General features: G+C 37.3%; 1 long non-coding RNA gene across 1 annotated transcript in view; it reads left to right on the top strand.

The window, feature by feature from the left end:
- The first annotated feature begins 951 nt into the window (after positions 1 to 951).
- The window catches only part of LOC146767058 (uncharacterized), a 57731-nt gene continuing 34991 nt past the window's right edge, over positions 952 to 23691 (top strand). The window contains exons 1-2 of the long non-coding RNA XR_014956320.1: positions 952 to 9318; positions 17463 to 17565. This is a non-coding gene — a long non-coding RNA (uncharacterized LOC146767058). The remainder of the gene's footprint in view (positions 9319 to 17462; positions 17566 to 23691) is intronic.

The raw sequence follows: 23691 nt of genomic DNA, 5'->3' as shown, positions 1-23691 counted from the left end.
GTAACAGTTTTTGTCTCAGCTGTGTATGTTTCCTATGTTTAACAGGTAGGCAATTTGATTTTGCACATATGTTTTTCTTTCAATGAAACACACTGCTAAGTAATTTCTGAATAGTTGGTAAATTCATGTAGCATAAACAGACTATATTTTGCTCTAGTGTTTGTGGACACATTTGTGTTTCAAGTCAAAGAACACTGGATAAGGTCTTTTTTGTTTTGTTTTGTTTTAAATAATAGAAAGTCTGGTCTGTCATTCTAACAAGAAAGGGTAAAAAATCTTGATGGTCACTAATGTGTTAGTTGAGTTAAAAAAAAAAAGGCTAAACAGCCTTTCTTATTATTCCTTAATCATAGTCAAATTCACTGATTCAAGTTCATCAGCTGCAAGGCAAGGGAAGAAAAGAATTCCACACATTTGTGTTCTTTTCATAATGCTTCATCTCCTCCTTTAAAATGACATAAAGCATATTTCCCCTTGGGGTTTTGAGTTTAAATGAAAAATCTTTCTCCTTTTATATTACATGATTTTTTCAGTGATAAAATGGCAGTGATGTTAATTAGATAGATGAAGATTGTTAAATAAGCAAAGAATTTGTTTCTGGTAAAAATGTGCTATTTAGGCAGAAGAAACAGGAAACATTAGAATATGTTTATTAAAAATAATGATTACAGAGAAATTTAATTCCTACATGACATTCTTCAGTTTACAGAGTGATCTACAATCAATAATGTCACCTATAGTAAGGAAAAAATACTAGAAATTCAGCTATGTTTCAGCTACATTTTAAAGATTGCTGGTTTTAAACTATAATAAGACAAGGTTACGTAGTTAAAAATGTTTTCTTCACTACCATGTATCTCTTTAAATGATGGGAAATAAAAGAAGGTTGAATAAAGATTTTATTGTGTTTTCCTTTAAATAGTGTACAGAGTAGGATTACCTTGACAATATATTCTAGTTCTTTGTTATTTATATATATGTATATATATATATATATATATATATATATATATGCAAGGTTTTCTCTTTCACATTGTTTTTTCCTACTCTTCATTAATTTTAATGGTTGTGTATTTCTACCATAAATTCTGAGCTCCCTGTGTGGTGCCAATCTCTGAGTGGTATTTGATTTTCTTTCTTCCTTGGGTCTTTAACTTTTATTTAAAAACATTTAAGAAATGGTGCCTCATGTTCTTGTATTTGTCCCCTTGAGTTATTCCTTACTCACTTTTTTACCCAAAGTTCACTGACTCTCTGCTCAGTCTTTTATTTATCCATTATTCCACAAAGGGTGGCATTTCTCCAGGGTTAGAATAATTTTTTTGGTAACTGTTTGAAGTTAAATATTTTATATGCTCTTGAGAAGTTTGCAACTCATTCACATTTGCCCTCTGTACCTGGAGATGTATGAATTCAGGCTGAGTTTCGTGAGCAGGCTGTGTTTCTGGGTGACGACTACACAGACCTCGATCATCCTTTTGCAGTTTTCACTCCTCAACTAGGAAGGTTCTTGAGCAGCCTCATTTGAAATATAGATTTAGGTTGGTCTGTCCTGTGTAGAGCCACTAAGAAATAAATACCGAGTACTGCAGTCTCAATGCATTTTTTTAAATGTTTTTATTAATGAGGAAAGGAATTGTCATTATTCTTGTTCCACATATAGTTCAGCATGCTTCAGTTTATGACTGCCTGCATACTTCAACACAGATTTTCAACTCCTCAACTCGTGTCCGAACTGCTGCAGTTTTAGTATGGTTACTGTGCATGATGTGTGGTTTCCAACTCAACCTTTCAAAGGAAAACTCCTAAGAACACAAGATTCTACATAGTCTGAAATTCCTAAGTTTTTGGATGAAAAATTATTATTTATGCATCATTTTACAAATTTGATTACAAACTTGAGTCCTTCTGCTTTCTCATATTTTCTATCTATACAGGTGCATGATTTTTTCTTTTCTGGCTTTACATGTATGGACTTTCTCTGTCTATTGTAGCAACATCCATAAGCATTAATATTGTATCTGAGGTTCCTGCTGAGCATTTCCGACACTTACCCTGGGAGGGGTGCACATGTTAGTAATGATATCTCCAGCTGCTGCTAAATAAATCATAATGCCATCTTAAAAACATTGACAAAACAGAACCAGATTCCATATTGAAAGCTGGCCAATCTTTCATATCAATGTCTTTCACAGAAATTTCTGGGCACCTGTTATAAGACTTACTCTTCACTTTTAATTAAAAGATATCCATAAGTATTTTTATTAAATACCTAAGCACATATGGTCATCTCTTTTTATCTTTTGTTTCTTTTCCATAGAGTGTAAAATCATCTGCCAAGTATTGTACTCTGTGCAAAGTTTGTGGTTTGTGGGCCATGTTGAAATGGGAAACCAGAAAGATGAAAAAAATGTATGTAAAACTATGAAACTATATTTGTATATCCAATACATAAAATGCAGGCACTCTCTTTCATTTGTCTTATGCTGCTCTCTAGAAATGAAAACATAATTATAGAACAATTTCCTGCTGGAGTATGTTACAGAATAAGTGTTAACCATGTTTTAATAATAAGGAATGAAAACATGCATGGGATAGGATTTTTAAATAACTCAATGGTACTTCTATATTTTTTGCATATAGGTACCCAAATGAAATCAAATTCAGCAACATTGAAGGTTGCTTCATTATTTTTCTGGTTTTCTATTCTGTGGCGAATGGATAGGCTTCTGTCTTCCTGTGTAGGTCTTTTTTGTAATGTTCTCTGCACTTACTCATTTTCTATTCTGTATTACCTGACTTTTGTTTTCCCTAAGGCAAAATGCACAGTTACAAAATTTACCAACAACCTGGTAACTCTTAATAGAAACTCTCCATGTTCCTTTAGTGATTTTCTTTTGTAGGGGCTAAGAAATCCTTTTTAATGGTCTCTTTCAGAAATATGACTTTGAGACAATTTCCCCCTGTGTATCTGTAAGCTCTGCAGAACACAGTCTGCTTTCAACACAGGTTTTCAGGTAGTCATATCTTTCAAGCCTGTTGTGTATCCTCCTTTTGACACAGTTTCTTCCTATTGTTATAGCCCAATGTCATAACAGAAGAATAATGGTAGTTGTCTTAAGAGGAAATAAATGAGACTCTCAGGTGCAGGCTGTGGAGAGAAGAATATGTAGACCAAGAAATGTACTTAAACCATTGGCTGTTCTGCACAGTGGGGGAAATACAGAGTATGTTCAGAGGAAAGCAATGCTGTTAATTTAACCCACCATTTTCAGTGCACAAGGCTCCTTGGCGTGCTGAAATTCTGTGTCAGACAAGAGCTATTAAGAGCAAACTTAACAACAGGAACTGGTGGAAATTTGCTTGTATATGTTCTGATAGAAGTCACTAGTGACTAGTATGTGTGTTAGTTTGAAATAATTTCAACACCACGTGTTGCACAAGTGAGATATACCAGCAAGAACTTTATAGTGGGGTGGTCTACCACATATCTGTTAATTCAAGCTTTGCAAAAAACATTGCCAAACCAGGAGGCCCCACATGCCTTTTGTTTAACTTGCTGTATATATTGTCTAACACATTTAAGAAACTGTTAAAACACTGTTTATGCAAAGAGAATCCCTGATACTGTGTGCCAAGTTCAATGTTTGTATGGTTTACAGACTATTCCCATGCCCACAGGGCTAGAAATTCTGCCCAAGACCATAAGAAGGGTGTAGTCTAGTTTGGAGTGACTTAATATGAGGCAGCATGTGATATAAGTACTGGATACTGGAAAGTAATAAAGCATTTTAGATTAAAGGTAGAACTTACATGTTTTTATTTTCTAGTTTAAATGTATGCAAAGGAACAACAAGAAGTCAGGTTTTTTTTCTTTGTTTTTCTTACGTTTTTTCCCTTAATCTTGTTCCTTAAGCTGTTTTACTTTGTTAATATTGCATAGGTAACCATCTATACGTTAGAAGCATATTCTGTTCATTAGTCTCTTTTCTTTCAGTAAAATACTCAATAGCCAGTGGTTTAATTTTAAGCTCACTTAAAATACATTGATAGTGTAAGATAAAATGAATCTAGAGCTAAAATTTAATTAATAAACCACTGAGATTATTAAAATTGTTCCATATAATAAATAAAATAATAAATAAAAAGGGGGAGTAAAAAGAATCTGGGACATTGTCATACACAAAATACGCAAAACATCTCATCTGCTTTCTGGCATTAACCCAGCTGAGACCTAGCTACCATGTAAAAAACAGATTAAACTAACATCCATCAAGGTGAAAGATAATTATTGCTTGTGTCAGACAACACCTGTTTTTGCAGCATTCCTCAACTGAGTTAAACTAGAGACATGCTGAAGTTTTCCACTGAATTTTACATTTGACAGTTGCCTGAAGCAATTGTGTCTGTGAAACACCTTCACCTCTTCCTTTGTTTACTTTTTGGATTGACTAAAAATGGTAAAATACTAAAGACAAATATTCAAAAATTAAGCAGAAGATTCAGCAGCAAAATAGGTAAAGTTTTTGATGGGTGTTTATTGAAAAGTGTTGTAATAGTCAGTCTTTTGTGATGTCTACATACAGATATGTTGAAAACATTCATTTGGTAATGAATTCTGCTTACTCAGGTGAGTAATCCCACTTACTTCAGTGGAAGTTTGCAAAAGTTCAAGTAGCAGTTCCTAGATAATGCCATAATGTACTCTTGCTATCTTTAAGCAACACTGCATAGGTTGTAAGGCAAGATGTTCATCCCATTGTATAAAGTAATCTGTATTTCAGGCACTGATTTCACAAAAAAGTCCTGCTTCAGTTGTGCCAAGACAGCTTAGAATCCATGGATCAAAGTGAATTCTGTTACTTGAAAAGCAATGATACATATGAACAGTATAGCTGTCACAGGTCAGTTCACAGAAGGATTTGGAATTTTTCTCCATTTTTTTTTTGTTTGGTTTTTTTTATTGTCTTTTTGAGAGATGCAGGATAAAGTTTGGTTTTACAACTCTTTTGAAATAGAGCTCTTAAAAAAGAACTTATTTTTCCACTATATAGGAAAAACCATTGAAAATTCTGTCATCAACTACTCTGCAAGGTACAATCTAATTTGATCAGGTTATATAATAAATATTAAGAAGTCCAATCCAGGATTCACTTAGGTCAGATAGGGTGATATCAGATAGAAAGGCCAGGTGGATGATTATGCAAACAGTAGCCCCTAAATTAATTTGATTGGTGTATGAACGTGAATTGGTGCAAATAACGGAGCACCAATCATCCAATTAAAATCAAAACTGCCAGCACGGGGTAAACTATGATAAACTGTGTTCAAAAGGTAAAGAAAACCCCTCTGCAAAGAATGTGCTTCCAAGAGAGAAACACAGAGGTCCATAGAAGAGAATGAGCTGAGGTCACAGATGTGATGTTTATTGGGGCAATAGATCCAGAGGCAGCACAGCATGGCTCATTGCAAAGGAGGCAGCAGTTAACAGTGTTTGGTACTAGCTGCTTTTAATGACAACTTCTAAAGATTGCACACAGATTTGAAAACAAATGTGATCACATGGAGAAATGTGAAACAGATAAAAATGTATAAGCCAAGGACACTAAAAGAAAAGCTACTGCTTCAATAAGGGTAGGCAGTTGTATCAGTTCAGATAAAAGATGCAAGATGATCTTGTGGGAAATCTTTGCTGAATGATCAGGCAGAGAAACTATTTGTGCTACCTCATCTATTCTTAAGAGTTTTATCTGAGAGCATATCAGAGCAGTATGGTCACAGCAAGGGGAGGCCTGACACCACAAATAGAAGGCTTGAAGAGACTCCAGTGGTACCCTCTCCATTGCAAACTCATTTGGAAGGCAGACCCTGGTCAGCAGAATATGTTCTTAAGAGAGTAACCATACTCCTGAGAGAATGAAGAAAGTAGAAAGCAGCAGTAGAGGCGACCACAAATTGGCTCAAGTCAATGGTCATTTCACCAGAAACTTAGTGACCTATAAAGATCCCTGAGTTTTTATTAAGATTGTTATGCAAGAGCAGTATTAGGTACTGACAGAAGAAAGACAGTGACAAAAAAAGTACGAACATTGAATAAAAAGGATGCTCTGCAAAAATCATGGTGTTACAGTGGATGTCAGGATGACCAAGAAAATATTTCATAGTACTTTATCAACATCACTCCCGTAATTTTCTAAAAACTTCAGAAGAACAATGAATGGACAGAGGCCCAGATGTAACTGGACAGTGCAGTAACCAGAGGCAGAAGTTAAGGGCATGCAAAGAGTAGAGTTCTGTCTGTGGAAAGTGTTTTAGAGATGATGCCTCAACAGAGGATGAGGTCAGTGGAGAGAGCTGTCAATTATTTGAGCTGGAAATCTACATTGCTGTGACTTGTATTAACAATACAGCTGGTACTGATTACATAAAAGCACCACAGGAAATACCAGAAAGAATACATAGAAGAATATCCTTTGGTTTAAGTGTATGAAAAATACATCTTTGTAGTTATGGTGGTAACTGTGGATGGTTTTAGTGCATTTCTTTACATCTTTCTTAATATATTGATTCCGTGCTTTAGAATAATTGACTTAGAGCATGATTCAGGTACATCTAATCTAACTGAATAAAAGGTGTAATTGGTGATTAGAGAAGTGCAATGAGATCAGTTGGAGGAAGCAAATAATTAACCTCCATGCAATATTTTTCGAAGTTTTATATTCCAGAAAAGTCTGAACACAGACCTAACACACATTATTTCAAATCCTACCATAAAAACATCATTATGGTTATAAAACATAATATTCTTTGCCCTGGACTTTATAGCCTTGAACTATTTCAGTGCCAAGTCTGTATTTCTACCTGTGTTAACATTTTAACTTCTACTACTGCCTGAAATAGTTCAACATTGGTAGAGAAGAAACAAATGCCCCAGGCAACATACAATCTGAAGAACAAATTATTGGGGTTAGCTGCCAAAAAGATGATCACAGCTGGAGTCTGGTCCTAGGAACTGGTCTATGGACCATGTACACAGCTGAGTTCCATGTAATCAACCCTCACCCACTTGTCTGCACAACACCACATGCTCAGATTAGTACCAGTGTTGACCATATTTAACTTACAGGTTCTTCCTGATCTGTGACCACCAGATGCCTACACATCTAAAACCTTTGAAACTCTCACCCCCTCATATCAGTTTCTGACATATCTTTTTGTCTGGTGTTCACAAATTCAGTTCTTCCCCATGAATTTCTGCTCAGAAAGATAGCTAAAATATTGTTTTCTTACACTGTTATTTCATTCACATGTCTCACAATCATTCTCTCCACAATCTAAGTCTGCAGAAGTGACTTGTGCTTTAGGAGTTTCATAGCTCATGTAATCTTCTCATTCAGCATCTAAAGGCTGACTCCTATTTTTAACCTGTTAATGATGCCAGTCTATTTTCCACTTGTTACATTTTCAAAAGAGCACTGGTGTGCTTTCATCCATATATATGGCAGAAGCTCCATCAAGTACGTCTAAAGAAGTGCATCCTATTTATCTTCATTGCCCTTAGATACAATGCCTACAAAAAAATTGCCAACAACAGACTGCTGGGGTCCTGAGATGCCTAGTCTTCAAGCTGATGAGTATTGTTCTGGTGTTCTTTTGTTCTCTGTTATCATTTTGCTCTTTTATTCAATGGTATAGTTCTTTGGGGCAAAGACTTAGGAACATTTTCTGTCTTGCATTTATGCTGCATTGCTGTGGCCTGCATTGATACCAACAGAAGAACAATTAATAACACTTAATAACTACAGCACAACAGCCCATAAATGGAAATACTAACTTTTGCATGATCTACTGGCTAACTTGAATTGCCTTGCATACCCAACCTTTCTTCAGCATCAAGTAGGGAGAGACTGATTAAAGATGTTATGTCTAAACACAGACTTTTAAAGAGCCTGTGCCATTTGCTGCATAGTTCCAAACACTGTATTCTGCACACATTAGCTACTTTGTTTCTGCTTACTCCAGAATTAATAAAACTGGTTCCAAACTTTCAGTGGCACTGTTTGCTTCTAACTTTCTCCCTCCAAATCTCTTAAAAATGCATGAATCAACACAGCAGTCTGACAAACCATTTTAGGAGCTGATTTGATTGATGCTTCTGTAATAGGTTGCCAGTACAAGTCCTACAACAAATTAGAAAGAAATGGGAGAGCAGGGGCACACATAGGGTCTACAGAGCAAGGGTCAACTTCCTAAGTCTCACAGAGGATTCAGTGATTCTGTGGGGGAATGGGTTTGATATACTGTTCTGAACTTCCCAGAAGTAAGACGTGGGGATCTGAGGGATTAAACACATATTGGTCATCCACACCTGTCATTGTGAAGGTAACAACAGCCTCAGGGGTGCTGGCAACAAAATCTTATCTATCTGTTGTCGTTCCAGATGCCAGAGCTAACTTTATCTCTGGGTCACAAAATGGATGCTAACAGCCACTCGTCCAGTTCAGAGAGGGGCAGGAAGCAGCAAAATCACTCCCATATATATAAGAGAATATATATTTGAGATGAAAAGAAATTCTCCTTCTTTCATGCCAAAAGGCTTGACTGGAAAGGCAGGCCCAGCAAGGGTTACTTAGCAGACCCAGCTTGAAAACCATAGGGTAAATTAGTGGTGGCACAGTTGCAGGGTGTGCATTCTTCACTGGGGCTCAGCCTGGCAGGGTTTGTGTTTGACAGGGAATGTTCAGGGTGTTCAACAAATGGGCAGGGCAATGGAGAAACTCAACTTTATCCCTTGGAAAGTTCAGAAGATTAGAACATTTGGGAGTCAATTTACATACTTCATGGAGAATATATAGAATTAATCAAGTGGTGATTCAGGTGACTCTTTTTCCGATCTCTAGTAACAATATAATTAGTGGTGTGCACAAATATTATTGTTTTAGACCACATCCCTGTATGGAATTTCAGCTCAGTGTTGCCCTTCAACAGTCCCTCTCTGTCAGCTGCTTCGCGTATTTTAGGAGCACAGGTGGGCTCTGAAAAAGAAAATACGTAAACAGTAATAACAAAGAGGCTCCTGAGCCATCACCCGGCTATGAGGGAGGGCTGGTTCCAAGGCGCAGGTGGCACAATCCTCAATCCTTTCCAGGTGACGCTGCTCAGGCCTCGCCCGCGCCGGGCTCGGGGCGCGCAGAGGCGGCGGGAGCGCGGCCGGGGCCGGAGCGGGTCCGGTCCCCGCTGCTCAGCCGGGCCCTGCCGAAGCCTTGGTTCGGTGCCTTTGCCAGTGTCGTGGGAAGATGCCGGGACCGCGATTCGCAGGTACCTCAGGGCGTCGCATCCCTGCGTTTGGGAGGAGCAGCTGCGGCGCTCCCTCACGGCGGCCGGCCCGGAGCGCGGCGGGGCGCTGCGGGCAAGGACAGCCCGGAGCGCCGGCCACGGCTGCGCTTCCCCGCCGAGCCTGTGCGAGCCCGCTCCCCCACCCTTCTCTCGCTTCTTTTTTTAAATTTAATTTTTAAATGCAGCGAGGTTGGTATTTCCTTTCCTCATTCCTGCTCAACGCTTGGGTGCATAAAATAAAAAAAAACCCGCAGATATCTTGGATGGAAAACTTGCCAGCAAAGGAAGTGCAAGGGCTAGAAAGAGAGCTGTATAAGTGGGCTTTGGAGTTAAATGGTAAATTTGGAAGCTCTAGTTAGAAAAGAAAATTAGTAATGCAAACTGTCATGAAATTGCTTTAGTATTTTCTAAATCTTGAATCTGTCTTCCTGCCATAGTTCAGCTGATTAAAAACATACAACTGCATTAGTGAGCTGCAACAGAGGGACAATATTACAGTGATTGCTATAGCTGCTCTTTCTAAGTAATCTCTGGGTTGCCTTTCCTCATTCTTTTGGATGGAAGTAATGAGTGACTCTAGCCTTACAGGCTGGTGAAATACAGGGCTTGTGTGGTATGATTATTTTCACAGGGAATTTACACAGTTGTAGGAGTTTATCACTCTTTGGATATTGTAAGGCTTGTTTGAACCCTAGGTAGTAAGCATTTCTAATGTGGTCAGAAATATTTGTCATTCATATGCACCAGTGTGTTATGCAACCGCTTGTGAACTTGGAAGTACAGAACATCTTGTAGTCCTAGTAGTTTTTAAAGCCTCAAAATATTTTCCAGGTTTTGTTGGTTGTTAAAGCATTAATTGAGACTGCTGTAGAATTTCTAATAAGGGACAGTATTAGTCACATGTGTGCAGGCCAAGAGCAGGAGGAGCATCAGCATAGGAATCTTAAATGCACTGTGTTTTCCCAGTTTTCAAATGCTTTTGCTGATATATATTGGGAATGAAGGTAACAAGCTTTTTCCTTTTGTAAAAAAAGTGTCTCTGCTTCACCATAATAAAAAGAATACAGCCTAAATATCAAAATGAAATAGCAGTGCAAGGAGCCAAGTGAACTCATGTGTGCGGAGTTTGTTTTTTTTTTTTTAACTAACTTTATCTGTGAACTCCCAGCCCTGGAGCCTATTTGAAATAAGATAGGAAGCTTCAGTCTTGTCACAAATGCAGCTACAACTTGTCCTGGGGAAGCCTTCGTAATGGGGTCAGGTAAAGTTCAATGAACTACCAAACCAGCACTATTTCAGAAATGCTAAGGTGCTCTTTCCACTGATCGCTCCACTCTCTCTGCCTGTTATTAAACTGGTAGTTTTTACAACATCAATAAAGAACTTTCCTACCCAATTGCCCCAGACAAAGGCCTGAAAGCTAGGTTTAAACTATGAAAACTTTGTGTTAGGTTCATTTAGATTGTTTTGCTGTGTCAAATACTCACTTGAGTTCAAAAGTTCAGATGAACCATGAACTTTGTCATTTCACAGCAGGCAGTTCTACAAATATAATCCGAAAGTGAAAAAACATGGTATATTTAAGGTGCGTTTGTTGTTCTGTGGGGAATATACTTGGAGTTCCGCATTCGCAGAGTTCTGCTCGACTTAAAAAAAAAAAACCTTTTAACTATTTAAAAGACAAAAAAACCCCTAAACACAATTAAGCCAAATAATTCCTTGATCCCTGACCTTTTAGGCTTTCAAACCAACACATATTCAGTGACTAATCATTACTGCACAAACTAAACCCAGCTAATCTTCTTAATAAATTGTGAAGTCTTGTATGTCTCATGGTTTCAATGATGGCTTTTCTCCCTGTCTGGAACATTGCGGAATATCAAAACAAATGGGTCATGGCTTTATGTATTTGTTTAAAGTTTGAATCTATGTCATCTCATTATATGGTCTTGAGTTGAGAAGGTTTTACAAGGCTGTGTGAAGTAGAAAACTGGTAGGAATGAAAAATCAGTCAATGCAATTTTCACCTACTTGCTAGAATATAAAAATGTGTAGACAAAACCAGTTTGTCCAAAACTATTTTACAAATGTGTAAACTGAAGAAACTGAAGAGCTGTAATAAATTCAGCTTCCTTTCCATGAAAAGGAATTCCTTATGCATAGTCTCATCCTCTTCCTAGTAGGTCTGGAGTCTCTATCTATCAGGAAGAAGCAGCTCTTATTTCTTTTTTCCAGACTTCTATTTGGAATTATAAGTAACTTTAGACTGTTGTCACTGACTGTTCATAAGTTGTAATTCAAGGTTCAGAACAGAAAACCTCCAAATCCAACAAGATGTTATCTGAAATATATTTTTCAGTATTACATATTTTCTGATTTTTGCATTAAAATAACTTTGAATTTTTCCACTTTTCTTGATGCTGTATAAGGTCTGAGACTGCAAGTGGGGGCTTCTAATTTGATTATAACACTCTAGGAACTTTTCATTTAAGGAATGCTGAATAATTAGACTCTTGATAAAATTTGGTCTTTGTATGAAGCACATGCTTTTGGCAGGAGTAATTTAATTGTTTGAAATAATTCATGTATACTTATGTTACTCAGAAAAGAACAGATATGAACATAAAGAAGAAATTAGCGATCATGTTCTTTGTGAACAGCAAAGAGAGAGTGAGGAAACATCACGTTTAGTGGACATCTGCAACAATTCACCAGCTGTGCTGCTAAGCGCATACTTGTAGCTGAGATTGTGACTGAGCTTGTGATGTGAGCTGTGATTGCTGCTACCTTATCTCCTTCCTCTTTCTGAAGATTTGTGTCTGCTGAATGGAAAAATTATGCATTGTGAGAAAGTGCATTGCCTGTCTTGTCTGATAGTTGCCTGTGTTGGTTATCTTGGGCACTTCTGCTGCAGCATCTTGACCAGGTACACCAGTTCAGGGATTGGTGACACCAAATTTGTGAGCTCTCTTCATGCTGGCAGGCTGTCCTGGAAAAAGCCAGGGAAACAAAAGTAGAGTTTCCAGAATACAAGCCATGCATTTCTGTAGCAATAGCTTCCTACTAGTGCTGGCAGGAAGCTTTATGTAATGTATCAGTGATTTTCAGCATGAGCCACAAACCTATTCAGAAATTTTGATTATAACCTAATTTTTCATATGCATGCAAGCCTTTCCTCAGTCCCCTTATGCTGGGTAAAAATCACCGAGCAGTACATCAGGTTTCCAGGATTTTAGATCGAGGTGAGGAAGACTGAGAACTCTCCTGCCCTGCCTTCCAGCATCCCTGGAGGTGGGTTGGTAGTAGGGGAGTCATTCATCACATCTGGGCAGCCTTCCATGGTCAGCAAGTGACCTCAGAAACTGTGATACAGATTGGCTTCAGAGATGGCTTTAAGCCAACTGAGCATTCTGTAATTTCTGTGAGAACTCTCTGTAGAGGAGGTACAACATATGGACAGCCTTCCTAAATGGCTAACTTGTAAGCTGAAGAGAATTTTTTCAGGGGTGGCGGTGGTTGGTATTTGGTTGGTTGGTTTGTTTTTGTAAGGTGCAATTTAGAACAAAGTCCTGTGTAAGCTTTCAACTGATGGGAGAGTCAACTAAAGATGAGGTGGCCTTCACAGATTGCAGTGGCATAGCAGTGAAATAGCTAGGAAGGATAGGCTGCTTTTCTGCTATTCTGAACATGGCCAGTGACTGTAAACACAGTGTTCTTTTCCATTTGGGAACATAAGCTTTACTGAAACTTTCTACTGCAACCAGGCTGCAAAACCAATAATGTTAATGCAACGCCATACTTTCACTGTATTGTCTCTTTTATTCAACTTTAGTGAGATGATAGAACAACATTTATTTACTTCTAGGTATCTCTTGCAACAAATAGATGTTCAGGATCTAATTCATTGTGGTGGGTTCTAACAGGTGAAAGCTAAATAGGGCTCCTGTTTTTATCATCACTTTTCCTAAATGTGTAGTAATTGCTATGCAGTGCATTTAATGTACTTTAGAGTCAAGCTGTGAAAATCAAAATCTTTAAAAAAAAAGTGAACTCACTTTTTTGTTAGGTGTTTCTTCCTCTAGGTCATCTCAGTTCTGTGTGGGTATGATTAGCAAAAAACTGATAGTCACTGAGATTAATTACTAAAGCTATGTGAAAAAGGTCAGACTCCTCTAGTACCATTCATAAATTAGACTGCATTTAACTTGTATTGTTTTGTCTGAAGTAGAATAATAGTGGTGATAAATGCAATACATTTTTCTATTCAGACTGCTCTTAATGGGAGTGATCAAATTATTTAGTCACTGGAAATAAGTCCAAGATGGGAGAAAGACCGGCATAGGAATTGTGTTGCTAATTAAGATTTGAATGACTAGGTTTTCTAGTTAATTATAATTTGTTGTTTGTTTTAACAACTATGACATTTACTAAGATTTGCTATTAGTTATAATTGTATCAATAACTTTATTTAGGTTACTCGTGATCAGCACAGAAAGAAAGCATATTGACTGCTTTGATAATGCTGAAATTCTGGGGTTTGTTGATTCAAGCATCTAAAATGGTGTCAGTTTTTCTCAAGCTTCTTGAGACTTCAAATGTTGACTTGAAAACCTGAAACAAAAACTTGATTTCAGATACTAACCTCTTATTAGTCCTTTTTGCATGTATTTGGGAAAGAGAATTTTCAGTGGTATTTTATCCTTTTGGCTCTGCTTGCAAGTTAAGTAATATTGAAAAACCATTAAGGTGATTTCAGAAACGTTCTGTTTAGACTTGACATAAAAACATTTAAAATATTTTTGGATGACAATGGTGGAAAATTTATACACTTTTTCCCAGAGTGGTTGAACAATTACTAATTCAGGGGTTCCTGGTCTTATCTATACAATGCAGTAGAGGCTTTGAACTTCTTTTTCAAATAGTGTCCTTTTAGAGTAAATATTAGTGTTAGCTTTTTACTTCATAAATGCATTGTTCCTTTGGTTAATTGTTAGATTTACTGGTCCTCTGGGGGCTGACATGGAGTTTAAAATAAAGTCGCTTAAACTTAGGGCTGAACAACAAAAAGCTGAGACTGGCACTGACAGCACAGAGACCAGGCTAGAGCACTAGTGTATGTCTTTACTGTGTTAACAAAAAGCACATCAAAGGTGCAGGAACCTGATCCTCTGACTGCTCAGAAGTCTGAAAATAATTTGGTAGTAAGGTGCCTTCCCAGAAGGGAAGTGGTAAACAACAGTCCCAACTCTAAGTCAGTGTGGTCAAGTTTGGACAAAGAGTCAGTGCCTGCAGGAATTCTAGTTGTGCCATTAGTCCACAGGAGCGGTGAGATATTACTTCTATGGCTTGCCCAAGAGTTTGTCTCTAATTGCCTTAACAGGAGTGATGAAATACACAGCAGAATACTTGTGAATGGCAAAGAAATAGACTATGAAAAAACCAGGGAATAAATGAGAATGTTAGTTGTAAGAATTCCAACAAGTATTCTGTCTTCATTTTTATCTGCATCGGGATTCTCAAGTACTTTGACATCCTGCTAAGGATACTGTCAAGAGAGATCTTTGTTTTGAACTTATTTCCCCTTTTCCTGTCAGAGGAGAGTCACTGACAGCAGGCTAGCCATATATTAACATATGTTTCATATCCTCATCAGATCAGATTCCTGGCCAAGTTGTGGTTAGCAATTCTTTGCATTGTTTGCGGACTGCAAGACTGTAAGTTGCCTAAGCCTTCAGGACTGCCTCCTCTCAGACAGTTGCTCAGCTACTCTGTTCAGCTCTGTTCCCCTGTTCTTCAATTTGCTCTTACTATAACAGCTAAAAACATTTTTTTTAGCTTAGATATTCTCCTGGCTAGGTAGAAGTGAGAAACTGTCAGTACCGGCTTCACAGCCCATAAAAGACTCTGTGCTATTGATAGTTTTCACCACAGTATTTTGGAAAATGTACTATTGTAGGAAACGTCCAGGGTGCATTGCAGTACCCTGTGGACCTGCCCGAGGCCACACAGCACAATGGCCTCCTTGCTGGTTTGTTTGTCTCCACATTGGGATGCCAAAACTGTCACTGGCTTGTCCTGTGCCCAAGGATGTTATCCCACTCCAGTAAAAGTTCAAGGGGATTCACTACTTCAGTGTAATGACAGTGCTGCTGAAAGTCAGGGCATCCACTGCTGCAGTCTGATATGGCCAGCTCTTTAAACTCAAGTTCTGCATGTGTTTGGTTTTAATGCTTTGAATAAGCGTTACCAATTTCCACAGGAGCTGTGTAAGTAGTGGACATTCTGATGGCTTGTTTCCAGCTTGAACTGGAGAGTGCCGTTCATACAACATTTCTATAATTGGTTTTGGCTTTGTAAAGTCAGTCCAAGGAAATAAATTTTTCTTCAAGCAGTTCACCGTCCAATCTGTAGATGACTGCCTTTCAGACTATCTCTTTTCCTTGGTTCACAATTCTCTACTGTCACTGACTGATTTTTCAGCCTACATCAGGGACATCTGAACTTTTTGTAGTTTTTTGTTTTCTGTGAAATAAAGAGATCTCAGCTGGTGAATCTGAAAGACACACTGGAAATCAGTATCTGTTCCAAGGTCAAATAATGCTGTACTTCTTTCTTTTCCAGTTTGGATTCCATGTGCTTCTTAATCCATAAGATATAATTCCTTAAAATTCATCTGCATTACTAGTATTTTCTTTTATTCTTTCTCACATGAGCCTCACATAAATACCAATAGGGAATGACACAGATACCTCAGCTGTTCTGTAGTATAGGAAATAAGCTTTTTCAGTAACACTGTATTTTAATGGATTGTCTATCACAAAAATGCACAGAAAGCCCAGCTCAGGCAGAGCAGAACACAGGGAATGTCCTCTTCTACCTCCACTTTGGGGGCTGTCTATCTCCTCACACAGACTTGGAGTGCTTGCAGCAGGCTTGCTTGAATGTAAGGGGGAGGGAACTCTGGGAAACAGGGATATCTGCTTAGAGAAGTGCACAGAGGAGAAGGTAAAATCAAGGGTTGAGAAATTTTTGGCCGAGGAAGACGAATTCATCATATCTGTCAGTGGCACTTTCAAACAGTCCACCTTTTAGATGTTCTTGCATCTGTGATCTCTGCTCTGAAAAATCTCCACTTGCATTCTTTCATCTTACAGCTGGAATACTGAATAAGTGACCTTTTCTGACTCAGACACATTGTTGTTTCTGACCTCCTCAAATCATAGCTTCACCTTTGCTGCTGCCAGATGCCTGACTGCTTTCCATCTCCCCTCTCTCTGCACCTCAAGAAGTGTCCTTCATTCCTAGCAGAGTCTTTCCTGTTGGTCTGTTGCAGAGCTGCTTTTCTCACCACTTGCCTCTCAGATGATTATAAATGACAGGCATTTACGTTTTATTCCACTTTAGGAAAGCAGCTTCCATATGGAAAACGCATTTTATTTGATGCTGGATTTATCCAGGAGCTGATCTTAGTCATAATAACTGTTTCTCATTCAGGGTTGCTGCTTTTCTTTCTGTATTTTCCAGCTGGACTGTTTGAGGCATAGGAGGTCAAGTGACTTGTCCCAGACTATGAGTCAGTTCTGTGAATTTGGATAAGTACCCAGTATCCTAAAGGCTCCCAGTCTTCTCCTCTGACCATCACTAGACCATGCAGCATCTCTGAAAGCATTAGCTCTATGGAAAAATACAAATTAAGAACAATGAGTTTGAATCTTTAATTCCCAGAATGTAGTTATTGAGCCTTGCTCCTATTACAATGAAAATATGTTTTTTTAAGTAAATAAACCATGTAACAGTTTTTTATGTTTTGGCTTTGTCTGTTTCTCTGCCCAGCTAAGTAGTTGCAAAATGTTTTTTATCAGCAGCTAGTACAGGAAGCAAAACATGAAAGGGAAGAAATCTAGAAATGTTTGGCCTAACAGTGGCCATGATTTAACAGATACTTTGGACAGACTGGCTCTTTTGGAGCTGCTTGCAATTGAGTGCCTCCTCAATTTAATTAGAGAATACTGTTTTTAACTTGAGGTTAAATAATCCTCTTTATTTGTGGCATAGATTGTGTTTTCCCAAGGGTACCTTCTGGAATGCTTAGCTAATATCTTAATTAAGACATTTTGTTTTCACAGCAGCTCCAGTGTGAAGAGGATACACCCTCATCTTATGAAGTATGACAGAAGTGCAGGGAAGTTGGTTCAAGAGTTTCTTCTAAGTTTGTGACTCCAGTCTGAGGTATTTAGGCCTGATTCACTGGCAAAAAAAAAAAGTTATTGCTTATGATTTAAAATATTTTGGCTGTTATTGGCTGTTTGAATTCAGTAAAAACTGAATACAAAAATTACTTGTTTGTAAACAAGATCTATGTGTTTCCACAAGATGCCATTCCATAGAACTGATCCCACAGAAACTTCTGTCACAGGTTTTGGACTGTCAAGCCCCTATGACTTGTTGTCTAGCTCAGTGAAGACAACATGAAATATTCTGCAGACAGGAAATCTTTTGCTAAGGTCTGATCAAACCTTTTTGTTGTCTTTCCCTATCCACTGCTCCTCATCCTCAAGCTGACTTCATGCAAGTGTGAAATAGTGGTCTCCCAAACCAAATCTTAAGCCTTTGTTCTCAAGCACTTTAGTGCTGGGCATTATCATTGGAATGTATTGATGGGGCAAAGGTATTCTTCTTTCAGGGAGCAGTGGTACAGTTGCACTGCAACTTTCTCTTACTCCCATGCAGACATAGGAGTAAGAGAAAGTTGCACTGCAATTTGGAACACGTATGTTCAGATTAAAGAGAGTAGTGAAATTATGGGCAGTTGAAAAGAGACTTTTATAGTGGAAAATGATTCTAAGAAAGTTCTGGAGATGACTGGTTCCTAAGTCAAATAATTTTGACAATTGGAATTTGTAACACAGTGCTGATACTCATTTTCCTTTAGATTATCTCTCCTAGGTAAGCATCACTGTAGCAAATCTGAGACCCTTCCTCCATACATGCAAACTAAGCAGCTACATTTTAATTTAAATTTGAATTTAAAAAAAATTGAATGGTTTTTTAAGTCTCTATACAGGGGGAAATACAAATGGCATTCTCATTGCTGCTTCCTAAAAGTAACAAGTAAAGTGGTTTAAGCCCAGCATAATTTAAGGTTACATTGAAAAAAAAATGGGCACAGATAAAAGGACATGCATATGCCATAAGATTCCAAGGGAAATATTTAAAGGTTAGCAATTCTTATAAGATGTCTGCTCTTTGAAATTTGATCCTTATGGAAATTCATATTCTCATGAAAATTTCAACTCCTAACAGACTAAAACTGAAGAAAATCTGTCTGGTTTTGATTTTAACTGGAGTCAAAGCTGTTCTTTCAGTATTGGACAACTTTGAGGAGACTGACTCTTATAGCTGAAGCTAATTTTTTTCTGAAATGTTATATTAATCAGGGCATTAGAGTCAAGGTTCTGATTATAATGCATCTCTAACCAACTTCATATAATCATGTGTACACGTAACTTTTTAAACTCATTTTGTCTATCAGTTTGCACTGATATATGCAGAATGAGGAAGTGTCAAATATTGCAGAAGGAAGTGAGAGTTGGTTCCACTTGATTTTGTTTTGTTTAAGCTTGAATTTGAACTCTTGATGTAGGATTTTCCAAAGAATATCTGTCTTGGGTACTTTTGAGGCATAGACACTTGTAAAATGGAGAACATCTGGTTCAACATTGTTAATCTCTATTTGAAGAATGCCATTTAGTTATTACTCAGACTTCATGGTGAAAAGAAAATATTTTGTTTTTCAACACCGTCTGTTGTTTTTCTGCCTTTGGAACTTTTCTGGGATAGTGGAGTGGAAATATAAATGTGATGAATGTGTTATGCAAATTAATTTTATTTTTGTCTCTGTAACTGAAAAATGTTTTAGTTTAGTGCTAGCTTGTCTGAAAAGATAGGTTACCCTAAATAGCAAATTACAGTTCTGTTTGCTTTATTGTGGGGCTGTAGTATGTAAACTTGCAGTATAAACTTGCATTCAAATGAGAGAAAATGAGGGCTTGGGAGGCTTGCCTGGTTTTTCACCTGCTGCAGTGAACTTCTGACTTCACAGAATTTGTGTAAAGCCTAGAAAAGCATTAAGTTTTACAACTACTGGTCTTTCATCAAATCATTGGTAGCAACCAGTGACTGAAATACCAGTTGCTCCCTTGGGTTTCATATATTCAACACAAGAATATAATTTGACTTTCAATCTTTCCCATTTTGCTTTCGCTCCCATTTAATAAAAATTACCAAACGCTTTGTCAGGTCTACATTGCAATAGACTTCGCCAGTTTCCCATAACAAGGAGAATGAAAATGTTTACTTTTCTCTTTAATTTTTTTTATAAGTGCTTTATATAGCACTTAATAATGGCATTTTTTCTTTCTTCCAAAATACCTTGCTAACTGGGTAAATTATAATTTTATTCATGACACAGATTAAGATAATGTACATTTTAGTAATGTTCCCCATTAAATTATGCTTTTACCTTTTGTATTTCTGCTTACCTTTTGTATTACCCAATCTTTTTGTTCCAGAAACCTTGCTCTTGAGGTTAGTTGCCAAACATAAGAAGAGGTAGTTTACATCAAAGGGTCTGCCCTGTTGTTGAAAAATGTCAAAAATATGAGAACACTCACTTTTTTATTTCCAAGTTTAATTTTTGTTATCACTGAGGTCTTTTTCTAATTGGTAAGGAAAATACTTTGCTTTAATTGAGTGAAAGCACAGCTTCCACAAATTTTTCTGCTTTGAATAACTGGAAAGTTAAATTCGGCAGGTTCTAGTAGTGTTTTGTTTGGGGGAGGGGGAAGGTACCTATATGTGTAAGATTTCCTCTGTAGTGAGGGGGAAATCTCTTTAATTTTTATTGATTTTTTTTTTTTAATCAGTTATGACATGGTGCACCAAGAATGACTATTTCCCTCTCCCCCCATCCTCCATGAATTCTTCAACAAGTAGCAAATTATTTAAGATAAATGCCTACTGCTGTAGACAGCTGCCAGAATAGAAGTGAAAATAAACTGGTGAAAGGAAACTGCCCAGTTCATGGAAAGGGCAGCAACGATATAGTGCAGCAAGTCCATGACACTTCTGGATACACATGCTGAAAGACTTACCCTGGCTGGCCTGCTACAAATCTCCCAGTAATTCATTAAGGGGAAACGCTTCTTGCAACATTTCACTCCTATTTTAACACCCTTTGTCTTTACCTTACATACTCACTGGGTTCATTCCTATGTCAAGTGAGCCTCAGTGAAACCAGTTTTTCATTCCTGATAGAGCATACTGTTTTGCTCGAGTAGAAAGATTAGATGGATGCTTTTACTGTAAGTATTTTAGTAGTTTGTGGTATTTTTTTCAAGGCTTGGGGTCAAAAGAAGGATATGATCATTGTGATCCAGTAAACAATGTAGAGTGTAATAACTTGACTAGTGACTGAAAGAGGCAATGTTGTCATGTTTTCCCATAACTTTGAAGAAACAGTTATTCTCTAAATATAATGCAGTCAGACATGTATTAAGATGGAAGTACAAAATCATGTCCTGGTTGTTATAATCTGCTCCAAATATTTGAAATTACTGAATTTTTCATTATCATGGGGCCAATTTGCTACAATTGTCTAGGGAGGAATCTCATTAACTTCACTCTGATTTTTTTTTCTGAATGCTGACCATGGGATTTGACCTGTTTAAACAAAGCAGCTTGCCATTTATTTCAGCTAGTATTTAGTTACATCAAGTGTCTCTATTCCTCCTTATGTAACTTTACAATCCTGAAGATGGTTGTAGCAGAGTCCTGGTTTAGTAATTTTGTATTTCTAAAACAGATCAGAGTGATGGGAAAATGCTCGAATTTACACATTACTGAGTAAAATATGTTGGCAAAAACTGTGTCTGGATAACCTGAGGGTATCTGCAGAAGCTGAACTGTCATCTTTGCTCATAGTTTACTATTTTATGGTATTAGGTTGGGAGGACAAAGTATGGCAATACCAGTACCTCTGGTATAGTGTTGGTGTTTTGTTGCTGTTAGTTTGGAGGGATGGGGGGAAGGCTGTTTGTTTTGGAGGTGTTTGTTTTAAGTGTAATAGATACATAATGGCATACTGACTAGCAGGTGCTGTAATACTTTGAGGGTAGTTTGTGAATGGATCCATCAAGAGAAAGTTTCAGAGTGACTCTATCAAATGTACAATTCAAGAAGCAATCTGTTTTACATTAGTAAGTTTCTGGCTACAGATTACAGGGTTCTCAAAGTTCTTGTTGCTATTTCCTAGTTTATAAAATAGCTCATCATCAATGGTATTCTGTGTAGCCTTTGGATTCCATTCATAAACCTTTACAGTTTGATGGGATTTCCATGGCTGAGACACATTCCATTGAGCATATGCAAACATCCATACGTGTGCATGTTTCAGTCTTATCTGTATAAAGGAAACTCCTCTTTAGTGGAGGTATATAAATAAAATATCTGACTGAAAAAATGTTTATACTGGGCCAAGAGTGGTCTGCATTTTCATATTGGTCCAGTAAGAAAACTAACCTCAGTAATACTTTGAAGTTTTGTTTCCTGGTTGTTTGTTTTTAAATGTTTTTCTATAGAACTAGCCAGTGTCACTGAAGGTACCACAAACTAGGCTGCTGGAACAACTGTTAACTCTTCTATGGGTTTAAACTCAGAAAATCAGTGAGCTGCTATTTCCTTGGTTTTACGCAAATGGTAATTACAACTAGGACAGAAACTTCCAATGTTAGAAAGCAATCCCTCTGCACAGTGCTTCTTTTTCACTTGCTGCAATAAGTTTGAGTCTTGGGCACCTTTTTAAGTGATTAAAGTGATTAAAATATTCCCATGCTTTTATGTGGGTGTATGTTTGCTGTCCATTTCTTAAAAACCCAGAGGAATCCGTGTTTGGCTGATGTGGAAGTGCAATGCTTGACACTTTCTTATTATGCACACAGAACATTATTAAAGTTTCCGTTTCACCCTTACATCTTAGCATTGCTGTCTTTCCTCTGGGATTATATTCTGTGTCTAAATATTGTTTAAAGTGCTATGATTATTTTCAAAATTTCTCCTTCCTGTGACACAAAAGTGCATCTCCTACTTGATGCCCTGTGTTGTCTATATTTCTCCTTTTCAGAATATTAGAAATTTACATATATGAGAACTGAACATTTTAGAGGGCATCGTCTTGCTGCCTAAAAGCAATGATGTCCTGAAGTACAAGTAATATGCTTAGAAAGGAGGCAGCATCATATAAAATGTGCTTTTTTTTTTTTTTTTTTTTTTTACCAGAATTTAGATTTGGGTCCTAGTACACCCCCTAATTTATCTTGAATTTATTTCTTCATGGGAACACAGAGGTAAAAAGTTTTGTATTACTGCTGGGAGATGTGGCAGAGCAGTTTGTTAATCAAATTCTGAGGGAGACTTTGAAAGGCTTAAGAAAAACATATACCTGAATCTTATCAAGTCTCAAGGAGTCTGGCACCTAATGTGCCTTTACCAGAGATGAAATTTTCTCTTATTTTGTTTACCAACCAATGTAGGTTATTCTGTTTCACACTACAAATAGGCCTATTTCAATATTAAATTAGCTACTGCTTTCTTCCCTCTTGTTTTGTTTATACTTGTTTATTACTTCTTTAGGGGTCGACCATAGGTTTAGATTTAGGTGTTCAAGGTTGATAAAGTAAAATATCTTTACTTTAACTACCAGAAGAGATTAAGAATTAATAGGTTAAAAATTTGCTGCATAAATAATAATTTTGTGCCTTGTAGTTTAAGGAGGACAAATTGATGTAAGTATATATTGCTTTAAGTTCAAGCCAAGAATTCCAGCTATATTTTAAGTAACAGGGCATATACAGACTTGTGGGGTGGAGCATATGCCTTACCAAAAAATTTTAGTTTGGCATAGTGGAAAAGAAAAAAAATTGTAATGCATAGTCTGAACTGGTGAAAGAGAATGATGAGCAGCATTGCTTTGCTGGTCATGCTTCTGCTTCAGGAAGTCATCCTTACTTTAGGACGTGTCAAAAATAGAAAAATGTGAGGCTAGGAAGAAGAATAATGGGAACAAATCTAATTGGGCATGAAAAGAAACAACAGTGTGAATTAGAAACATCAAGATGCTTTTTCTCTGTCAAAAATGAAGGAATAAATAAGATTTCAAATATGGAACTTGCATAAATCCAGTGTGCCATTGTGTTCTCCAAGAACTGGCAAGAATCATTGCTCAGATAGGAGATGTGGAAAGATTGCTTTCATCATGCTGCTTATTCCTTGTGGCACGTAGTGCCACTGAGTGTAAGG

Source organism: Lonchura striata, chromosome 6 (assembly GCF_050655825.1).
Source record: "Lonchura striata isolate lonStrDom1 chromosome 6, ASM5065582v1, whole genome shotgun sequence".
NCBI classification, from domain to species: domain Eukaryota; kingdom Metazoa; phylum Chordata; class Aves; order Passeriformes; family Estrildidae; genus Lonchura; species Lonchura striata.
Note: the sequence above shows the minus strand (reverse complement) of the source record. Positions and strands in the feature narration are given on the sequence as shown.